General features: G+C 52.5%; 1 long non-coding RNA gene across 1 annotated transcript; it reads right to left on the reverse strand.

Moving 5' to 3' along the window:
* Positions 1-4,759: 4,759 nt before the first annotated feature.
* LOC142830667 (uncharacterized) lies at positions 4,760-10,568 on the reverse strand. The gene is made up of 3 exons (XR_012906110.1): positions 9,358-10,568; positions 5,826-6,383; positions 4,760-5,377 (listed from the first exon to the last, which is right to left on the reverse strand). It is a non-coding gene; the product is annotated as an uncharacterized LOC142830667 (long non-coding RNA).
* Between the last annotated feature and the right edge of the window lie 381 nt (positions 10,569-10,949).

A 10,949-nucleotide genomic window follows, 5' to 3' on the forward strand; every position in this document is an offset into this window, starting at 1 on the left:
TTCACTAGCATAGTGGAAGGACTGAGACCTCCAACCCCTTGGTAATGTAGGAGGGGAGGGAACAGGGTGCTGGTTGGGGGAGGAGTGGGAAGGAGTCACATGGGAGGTCATGTCTCCTTCTCTTTCGCTGGTGCACCTCCCCAGGCTGGGTGTGATGTACTAACACACCTAATGGTAATGAGACCAAGTACAGAGAAAGACAATGAGGGAGCTCTACATCCTTAGCTGAGAGCCAGATGGCTTTTAGCACAAGCTGCAGAGGCTCATGCACTAAGCTCCAGAGGTTCCAGGTTCAGTTCTGCCTGTCAGCGTTACACTGGTTTCTCCAGCATGTTCGGCTGCTCTTCCCTAGTTTGTAAGCCCAGGGCCACTCACAGATGCTTTCCAATGCAACACAGCAGCAGCAGCCTTGTAGAGTGCCTGGCCGTGATGGTAGCAGGCTGCATCCCGCCTGAGCTTGGCGTCCGGAACTAAGGGCACATCTATCAGATAAAGGCAGCAAGGGGGGGAGCAAGAGCTGGTGCTGGGATAGCTTATCGGATAGTCAACTGGTCCCTCAACTAGTCGCTTCCCCTCTGGCTGCCTCTATCTGATAGAGGCAGCTGGAGTGTGGGGAGCAGGAGCCAGTGCTGCGGGAAGCCCACTTAAAAGCAGCACCTTCTCCCTCGCACTGTTCCCTCAGCACTGTCTCCATGACGGGCAGAGGGGGTAGGTGGATTGGGCATGAGCCGGAAATCAGCTGATTCCCATCTCAAACCCAGTTCCAAATGCTGCATCTCTGCTTTTTAAATAAGCAGAAGCACAGCGGGGAGGACCTGGCATGAGCTGGGCCAGCTGATTCCTGGCTGGTGCTGGGTCCCCCTGCTTCCCTCCAGCCTTTTTACATTTAAAATGTAAAATCAGCTTTCACTGGGCTCCCCATGGTGTGCTTCAGCCTTTTAAATGTATTAAGAACCTGATAGTTCTTCATACGTTTCAAAGGCAGAGGAGCAGTGGGGTTAGCTCACAATCTGGGAGCTAACCCTACTGCAGTTCCCCCGCTTATCGACTAATCGATTACTAAATTTAACATCCCTATCCAGAACAGCAACTGAGTGAGTCAGAGCATGCCCCTGCTCTGCCTCCCAGCTCCAGCAGCCAAATCTCCCTGCTCCCCTGCTCCGCCTCCCAGTCCTGGCAGAGTCCACTGGTATGCTCATAGTCGGCTTCTATCCCCCAAAGCTGGCCTGGGCAGGGAGTGATGGCAGCAGCCGTATTCTGGAGACAGAAGCCAACCCTGAACATGCCAGAGCGGGGGGAGGGAGAGGGGGCTCTGGGACACTCGGTTACTACCCACAGAATCTGAACCCAGTTGTGGGCGGGGGCGGGGGGAGTCTGCTGCTGCTGCTGTTGCAGCCAAGTGCTCTTCCTGGCTAGAAGAGGCTCTGGTTGTACCATCCTTCTCTTCTGGCTCTGGCCCTACCGTCCTCCTCTTCTCTTCTAGCTCTGGCCCCACCCCTTTCTCTCCCCAACTAGGCCAGGTGCTGGAGGCTCAGATGGTCCTTTGGAGGAGAGGGACCTGGCCCTTGGTGCACCTCCCATGAATCACCCCCATGCTTGGTTGAGGTCACTGGCCCAGATGCTTCTGTAAACTAATGTAGCACCACTTAAGTCAATGGAACCATTGGTGTTTTACATTAGCTGAGACACAAAAACCCTCTGAGACAAAAACAAATATTAATTGAGAAGAACCTAGAAGTAGTTATGCTGAAAGAAACTTTGGAATGATAGTGGACAGAAAATTGCACGAGTTTACAATGAGATAGTAAACAAATTGGCTAGTGTTGTTTTGGCCCACATGTGGAGTCATGATGTCATGGAGCAGGGATCTGAAAGACCTTCTTCAAATGGTTCTGGTGAGCACTAAATTCAGTCCTGGTTGCCTCATTATAAAATATAGGAAGGAAGACATTTAAGAAGGAAAACATTTGAATGGGCTACGGAGATAGATTTACTGGTAAAGATTAAAAAGTGAAACATTTATAGAAGCCAGAATCTTCTTTTAGCTAATCCAGTGAAACGCAGAATACCTCCACTAAAGTCAGTGGAATTCTCTTGATAGACATCATTTTAAGAGAGATCATATTTTTAGCGCCTTTGTCAATTATTACTGCTACTGGGATGGGGAAGAGATCGTATCAGCTGTAATTTAAAAATATAAATAAGGCGGCAAAGGCATCATTTTGGGTGGTGAATGGAGAAATGTGCAAAAATAACCAGACTGAATATGGGTAGAGAGATCTGTTGGCAGTGGAATATTCACCCAAGGCAAGTGATGAAAGTTCTGTTACCTGACCCATTTCTAAACTGATCAGGACAGAGCCCTAGAAGATGCACTTTAGGGAACATTCTGTGTTTGCTGAGGAAGATGCAAATAGACCTGATCAGGGCCATCCCCACTGATAGACAAAACATACAGCCAAGTAGGGCAACACAAAATTTGGGGCATCAGATTGCCCTGAATTTTATGGTGCCCTATGCAGCCACTAGGGATGTAAAATTCCATTTAATCAGTTAACTGGTTAAATGTTTAACTGATTAACCAATTAAACAGGATCATTGGGGGGAACTCCAGCTAGACGTGTCCCTGTCTGTGATGTGGTGGGGATGGCTGGAACAACCCCCAGCCCCACAGGGCTCTTGATTCCTGGCCCTGCGGGACTGCTGGCCCTTTTAAGGCTTTCAGCTGCTGGCCCCAGCCTGCAGCATGTGGGTCTGGCCAGACTGGAGCAGCACCCTCCTCCCCGCCCTCCGTCCATGATGTGCCATGGGCGAAGAAGTGCTCCCAGGCACTGGTTTCCTGGTTACCAGAAGCATCGCCCATTCACATCTCTAGCAGCCTCATGCTGTCTATGGGCACCAGCCACCCTCTGGCCCATCTCCTGCTGCGCCCCCAGCTCAGCACCAGTCTGGCAGACCCTTACCCCAGTCCCTTCCCTCCACCAGGGCTCAGAGCCCAGCTCTCGCTCACGAGGTAGAGGTGAGCACCCATCGCAGGCTGGAGGACTGAGAGTCAGGCGGTAAAGAGAAGCAGCTGCCTGCTCCCACTCTAGATCCTCCAGCCCACGCCTCCTTCCTGGCACTGCTCCAGGATGCCAACTCTCCTGGACCGGACAGACATAATTAGAGTAAATGCCACCTGGTCCATCGGGTCCGGCAGAGTTGGCAACCCTTAACCCCACAGCTTCAGCCCTCCATCCCCAGCAGGGTGAGGGGTATCAGTGTTGGGCTGCATAGGGCATCAGCACCAGTAGAGATGGCCATGGACCTTATGACCAAATAGGTCTTTTCCCCCTCTGACTTCTATGGGCTGGGTTCATTGATGCTTGCCCAGGGAGTGTAGGATAGGTTGTATTTGTTCTGCCTTTGATATACCACTCCTGCCTTGTATTCATGTACAAAGTGGGGGCTTGGAGTAAAAGACATTGTATTTTTCTTCACTGCATACAAGCTACACCCCATACAGAACATTTGAGAGCAAGGAGGTTTGGCCAGCTAGAGTACCGAGATGGAGTCTTGTCCATCAACTTCAACAGGCTTTGGATCTAACCCGTACATTCTCAAGGGGCTAGTCTGTGAGTGACAGGGCATGTATAGTGCCTCCAGCCTAGCTAGCAGACTTGCAGATGGAGAATGGACACATTGCACCTTCTCAGAGGAAGTTACCCTGTGCAGTCCTGCACTGTGCTAGAAAAAGCCTGGCGGTTAATGACATCTTGGTGTGTGGACTGTTCCCTGTCACTGCACTGATTAGAGCCGTGTTTGGCTTGAAGGCTTCAGATACAGTGGCATGCTCCCCCCCAGCTCTGTTTATTTTAAACAGTTTTTTCCTCCTACTTTATCCTTCAATTTTTTGTTTTTAATGAATTTACAGTAGTACTTGTGAAAAGGGCCAGACAAGAGTTTTCTTTATCCACTGGACAGTAGCAGCAGGAACAACAGCTATGAGCAGAACCTCCCCACTCTGTCCCACCAGCATGCTTCAAACTTGGTTGAAGCATTGCTAGGGATGAGTCAGGGTATGTCAACACTGCTTACATTACAGCAGGGGTGCAGCAGCGCTACCGTCACAGCACTGGGACATGGGCAGCTTTATCACCCAGGCAATCAAGTACGGTCTAATACTGGAGCTTTTCAGCACTAAAACTTTTGTCACTTGAGGGGGCCATGCCCCTGAATGACTGAAGTGTTAACGCTGAAAGTGGCAGTATAGACACATCCTAAATCACCCATTCACTGCTGGGCCCACTGAGCTTTTTTGGGGGGTATGGTGAAAAGGAAACCACAAAAGTGAGGAAAGAAAGTATTAGCAAAGGGAGATTGGGACTGTGGGTGGAGGGGGGAAGTCTGTTATGTCATCTCTCTTCTTGATGTTGGTCCCCTTTCAGAGAATTAAACAAAATAATGGTTCTTCACATCCTTGAATGCAAGTGGTACAGTCATTTGTATGAGACAAAGTGTAGGAGGATACATTGCCTTGTCTAGCAGCAGGCTTGCTGTGATTCTGCTGTAAGTGTGAACTTCTCTAACATTGTGTACCTGCAATATTGCATCCTTCAGTCTCATGAACAGTGCCCTTTGCAGTATTTAGCATAACATCACACATACTTAGGCTTGGCAAAACCTGATTTGTTTTTAAAATAGGGATGGATAATATTGTTGCTCACATTTAAGTATTTTTTTTTATTACTGACTTACATTTTCACTGTTATGTGGGGGGGGGGAGGGAGTCAGACAATTATTTAATGAAAGTAAATGTTGAGATTCAAAAGTTTTATAACATTGAAAGTACAATATGTCAATAGTACATGCAAAATATACAGCACAAATGTCCTTATATCAAGCTTATATTTTCAAGCCTATCTGTATATTGATCATCATCAATGGAAATGTCTTTTTCAAATATTTGTGTGTGAACGTAGAAATCAACTGACCTTTGCCAATAAAAATCACATACTTCCAAGCATATAGACACACACACACTGTACTCTGCACATATCTTAATGGTCTTTTGTCTTTTCTGTACCACTTATAATTACAACCTAACCTTATCCAATCATTCTCAACAAATACTATGTATTAATTTGTCAGGATATAAGCAAGAGATTCTTTTCACAGCTGTTCAGTTAAAATAAATGAATTTGCACCCCTTTTGAATTGGTGTTCTGGGAATACATGAGTAATTCAGTCTGTTAGCAGCAAATCCGTCTGGATCATGAATTTTGAAGCAATTGTCAGTATTCATTCTCATGAAGGCTAATACTCCATATTAATGATCAGGCCAGAATGTGTCAGGTTGTATTTCTCCCTGGCATTCTCCTTTCTCACCATGGGGCCACTGTGTGAGAAAGAACACAAGGTCTGTCCTTTTAGCAACTCAGCTGGCCAGATCAAACATTTGAGCCCATCCCTTTCAGGGTAAACATAAGAGTCCAACAATGAGGAAATCTTAAGTCAGTAAGGGTATGTCTACACTACCCTCCTAGTTCGAACTAGGAGGGTAATGTATGCATACCGCACTTGCTAATGAAGCCCGGGATTTGAATTTCCCGGGCTTCATTAGCATAAGCGGGGAGCCGCCATTTTTAAATCCCCGCTGCTTCGAACCCCGTGCAGCGCGGCTACACGGGGCTCGAACTAGGTAGTTCGGACTAGGGTGCCTATTCCGAACTACCGGTACACCTCGTTTCACGTGGTTCCCGGGTACCACGGCCCGCCCTGGGTCTGGTTCACCCCGCCGGGCCGTCCTCAGTCAGCCTCCTGGGCCTTTCTTGCCCCTTCCTCACCTCTCGTGGTGCCTTCCCCCACGCCTCCCCCTTCGTCTGCTTCAGGGTCCTTTTTATCTGGACGGCCGCCGGATGCCCTCACTTCCGGGTGCCCCTCTCCTCTCTGGGCACGTCTCTGACATCGGCGCTTCCCTCCGGCGCGTCCTGCAGACATGCTTGTGCTTTAGATCCTAGCCACCCCGGGGCGGCTATGGCCGCGACGCTGGTTCTTTCGCTGCCAGCCGTGGTTCGTGGCGTTTGCAAGTGGCGGGGTTGCTTCACCCCGTCACACACCTCCCCCCTTTGCCTCTTGCCCGGACTTGTTCGGCAGAGGTTTTGCATCGCCCCTTCCTGTGTGTCCTCTTGCCCTTGGCCTTCCGTACCTGTCATCTCCTCCTGCTCGTCACCTGGCAGTCGAGAGAGGCAGTCAGCGTTCAGGTGCTCTTTACCTGGTCTGTGCTTTATCTCGAAATGATACGGCTGTAAACTTAAATACCAGTGGAGTATCCGCGCATTTGTCTTTCATAGTTTGCATCCATTTCAGCGGCGCATGATCCATCACCAATGTAAAGTGGTTACCTACGAGAAAATACCGTAAAGATTCTATTGCCCACTTAATAGCCAGCGCCTCCTTCTCTACCGTGGCGTAATGTTTTTTGCGGGGGAACAATTTCCTACTTAAATACACCACTGGGCTTTCCACCCCGTCCTCTTCTTGTGCCAACACTGCCCCAAGACCCACCTCCGATGCATCTGTATGCAGTACAAACGGTCTTTCGAAGTCGGGCAGTCGTAACACCGGCCCTGACATTAAACATTTACGTAACGTTTCAAACGCCTGTGTCCCTTGAGGTGTCCATACCACCCTTTGAGGGTGATTTTTTTTTTTGTAAGATCCGTCAAGGGTGCGGCCAGCGAGGCGAAATGCACTATATGGCGCCGGTAGTACCCCGCCAGGCCCAGAAACTGGCGGACCTGTCGCTTTGTCTGTGGGGGGGGGGGTAGTCCCGGATCACCTGCACTTTATCTAGTAGGGGTTTTAACCGCCCATTACCCACTGTATATCCCAAATACGATACCTCCCTTTTCCCGAATTGGCATTTTTTTGGGTTCGCTGTGAGGCCTGCCTGCCGCAGCGTCTGGAACACGGCTTCTAGCTGCCAAAGGTGGTCTTCCCAGGAACTGCTGAAAATGACGATGTCATCGATATAGGCAGTTGCGTAGTCTCGGTGAGCCTCCAGGATCTGGTCTATCAGCCGCTGAAAGGTGGCTGCCGCGCCGTGCAATCCGAACGGCATGGTGACAAACTGAAATAGGCCAAAGGGGGTGGCAAACGCCGTCTTCTCCTTTGACGCGGGCGATAGCGGGATCTGCCAATACCCCTTTGAGAGGTCGATGGTTGACAAATATTTGGCCTGCCCCAATCGTTCTAGGAGCTCTTTGACTCTCAGCATGGGATAGGCGTCGAACTTGGACACTGCATTTACCTTGCGGAAATCAATATAAAAACGCATGGTCCCATCCTTTTTCGGGACTAATACGATTGGGCTCCGCCAGTCGCTTCTCGACTTTTCTACTACCCCCCACAGGATCATATCCTGTAGCTCTTTCTGTACGGTGGCCCACAGTTTTCGCGGGACGGGGCGTACCAGATCCCTTACTTTCTGGCCGGGGTCTGTGTTGATTTTGTGGCACGTCAGGGTCGTCCTGCCGGGCTTACTCGTTAGATTGTCCGCCGCGTGTCGTAAGACCTTCCGTAATTGCTCCTGTTGGATACGCTCAATTCTGCCTCCACCGGGCTGGCTGTCTATGTTACTGCTTCCTCCCCCCATGGCCCAAACTCGATATCAGCACTAAGGGCCTCTACCGGGGGTACCTCCCGGGTTACCCAGCGTTTTAATAAATTTACATGGTAAACCTGGCTCTTGCGTCGTTTTCCCCCTACCTGCACCTCATAGTCCACTTCCCCGATCCTCCTTACCACCCGGTAGGATCCCTGCCACTTGGCTAATAACTTGGAGTCCCCCACGGGTAATAATACCCCGGGGTTAAAGGTTCGTGTTCGCGCCCCTTTGTTGTAGCAATGGGCTTGCGTCTCCTGTGCCCGCCGCAAATTTTCCTGGGCCCACCGTCCCACTGTCCGCATCTTATTTTGTAACTTAACTATATATTGGATGGCCCCTAACGCCGATGACGTTTGCTCTTCCCACCCCTCCCTTACAAGGTCTAAGATCCCGCGGGGCCGCAGCCCATATAGTAGCTCGAACGGAGAGTATCCCACCAAGGCTTGGGGTACCTCACGTATCGCGAAGAGCAGGGGTGGTAACAGCTTATCCCAGTCTCGTGGGTCGTCTTGGGCCAACCTCCTCAACATTGCCTTCAGTGTTTGATTGAAACGTTCGACGAGCCCGTCCGTCTATGGGTGGTATGCCGCCGTGCGGATCTTCTTTACCTGTAACCATCTACACAATTTGGTCATCAATTGGGATACCAGGTTGGGACCCTGGTCAGTCTGGATCTCTTTGGGGAGCCCGACCCGTGCGAACATTTTCATCAATTCGTCTGCGATCGTTGCCGCACTAATCTTCTGCAAGGGAACGGCTTCAGGGTAGCGCGTGACGTAGTCTACCACCACCAATATGTACTGGTGTCCCCTCCGCGTGCGCTCGAGGGGCCCCACGAGGTCCATCCCCACGCGTTCGAAGGGCTTCGCCACTAGCGGCAGGGGGATCAACTCTGCTCGTGGCACCCTTGCTCCTGCCGTTCGTTGGCACTGGGGGCAGGATGCACAAAAGTTCTTAATGTCCTGATAAAGCCCAGGCCAGAAAAACCATTGAAGCACCCGTTGTTGGGTCTTCTCCACCCCTAAGTGCCCCGCCCAAGGGTTATCGTGTGCCAGTTCCATTACACGCCATCGGTAGGCTCGCGGTACGATCAGCTGGGTGTCCTCTTCCCCCGCCCCTGTGTTCCCCCGGATCCGGTATAACCGATCCCCCTGAATCTTGAAATACGGGCCTTGCCTGACTTCCTCGCTGGTTCCCCCGCCTTCTGTCATGGGGGTCCGCGCGTTCTTCCAAGCATGTCGGAGCGTCGGGTCCTCCCGCTGTAGGACCAGGAAGTCTCCAGAGTCCACTTCCAGGGCTGCCGCTGGTTTCCGCCTCCCCGCTCCTAGCTCTTGTTGGGCTGGGTGCGTACCCCCCTTCTCCTCGGCCGCCCACACGTTTTCCACCTCCATTCCTCGGGTGCAGTCCCCTCCTAGCAGGAGTTGCTTAAACCCCAGCCAATCCTGGCCTAGTAATACTGGGCATGGTAGCCGCCGCACCACCGCCACGCGTAACGGCCCCCCTCTCTGTCCGTCATGCAGGCTTACTTGTACTGTCATGTAGGGCCGTGCGCCCCCATGCATGCACCTAATCCACACTCGGGCTCGTGTGGGTCGACCCCTTTTTAAGATATCTTCTCTCACCAATGTCTGCCCGCACCCGGAGTCTAGTACAGCCTCCATCGCCTCCCCATCCAGGTATACCCTCCTCGTAATTTGGGTTCGGCTTACCTCTCGTTGCGGGTCCCTCTTGGGTAGGGGTCGCCCGTATGTACAATCCATCATGGGACACTCTCGGCGGAAATGGCCCTCTTGTCCGCACTGGAAGCACACCAGCCTCACTGGGGGCATTGCCTTGACCTCGGGGCCCCTTTCTGTTCTGCTCCGTGCCTCCCTTTCCTCCTTCCTTTCGGGGTTGCGCCACACTGGGGCTAGCCGTCGTTCGGAGGCCCCGTCCTGGTGCACCCCTGGGGTCTGCCCTTCCGTTGCTTTGCCCCTCTTTTCCCCGGGTTCCTGGGCCCCCGCGCTGTGTCGGGCCGGCCCCGGTACTGGCCCTATTATGCTCTTCCGAGCCCTCTGCGGTCATAAAATGTTCCATTAGTGTTACCGCCTCTTCGAGCGTCCCTGGCAAATGGCGGCGGACCTATCATTGCCCTTTGGGGGGGAGCACCTGCAAATATTGTTCTAGCACCACCAGGTCGGCCACCTGGGCTGCCGTCTTGGTGGCTGGTTCTAACCATCTCAACCCCATCTGGCTGCCGTTGCTACCCGCTCGAATGTTACTCAGAATGTTTCTGCATCGTCCTCGGGTCCCAATTTGGACAACCTAATCGGGAGGCGGGGGCTTATGGTCCCATCGTCCTCGCTACTGGCGGGTCCCGGCACACCCCCTCCATACCTCAACTCACGAACCAACGGTCGCTACTGCTCCCGGAATGCGGAAGTTAGCTGTTGTAATGCCTCAGTATGTTGTTGCTGCAACTGGCATTGACTGTCCACCAGCCGCTCCACAACTTTGTCCGCCTCCATCGCTCTCGTCCCTTTAACAACAAATTCTGCTACCGCTTCGCTGCTAGCCCTTAGTACAGGGCCCCGATCGCTACCCACATTCTCCACCAAGTGTCACAAGGGGCGCATGTCGCCCCCCCTTTCTGCGAGAGGCGAGTCGCCCCTCCCCCAATTACAACCCGTGTTGGCGGGGTGAGGAGTCTGGGCCCACCCTCTCTCCGGACCCCAACCCTGGGCCCTGACGCCAGGAGGAAACCTCCTGACGGTAACGAGCGGGGGTGTACCCCAAAACACGCCCATTCCCGGGTTCCACGGCCCGCCCTGGGTCTGGTTCACCCCGCCGGGCCATCCTCAGCCAGCCTCCTGGGCCTTTCTTGCCCCTTCCTCACCTCTCGTGGCGCCTTCCCCCACGCCTCCCCCTTCGTCTGCTTCAGGGTCCTTTTTATCTGGACGCCCGCCGGCGCCGCCGGATGCCCTCACTTCTGGGTGCCCCTCCCCTCTCCACTCGGGCGCGTCTCTGACGTCGGCGCTTCCCTCCGGCGCGTCCTGCAGACGTGCTTGCGCTTTAGATCCTAGCCGCCCCGGGCCGCGGCGCCAGTTCTTTCGCTGCCAGCCGTGGTTCGTGGCGTTTGCGAGCGGCGGGGTTGCTTCACCCCATCACACTAGCTTTTGGGATCACTTCCTATCGCTGTCCCCTCTTCCCACAGGTAAAAATAAAGAAACAAACATAAAATTAAAGTTTCTGACCTTCAAAAGAGACTAGTCCCTCCTTTGCAGATTTGGTCAGATTCATATTTCCAAGCCTTAGTTAGCAA

Source organism: Pelodiscus sinensis, chromosome 9 (genome assembly GCF_049634645.1).
Source record: "Pelodiscus sinensis isolate JC-2024 chromosome 9, ASM4963464v1, whole genome shotgun sequence".
Taxonomy (NCBI): Eukaryota; Metazoa; Chordata; order Testudines; family Trionychidae; genus Pelodiscus; species Pelodiscus sinensis.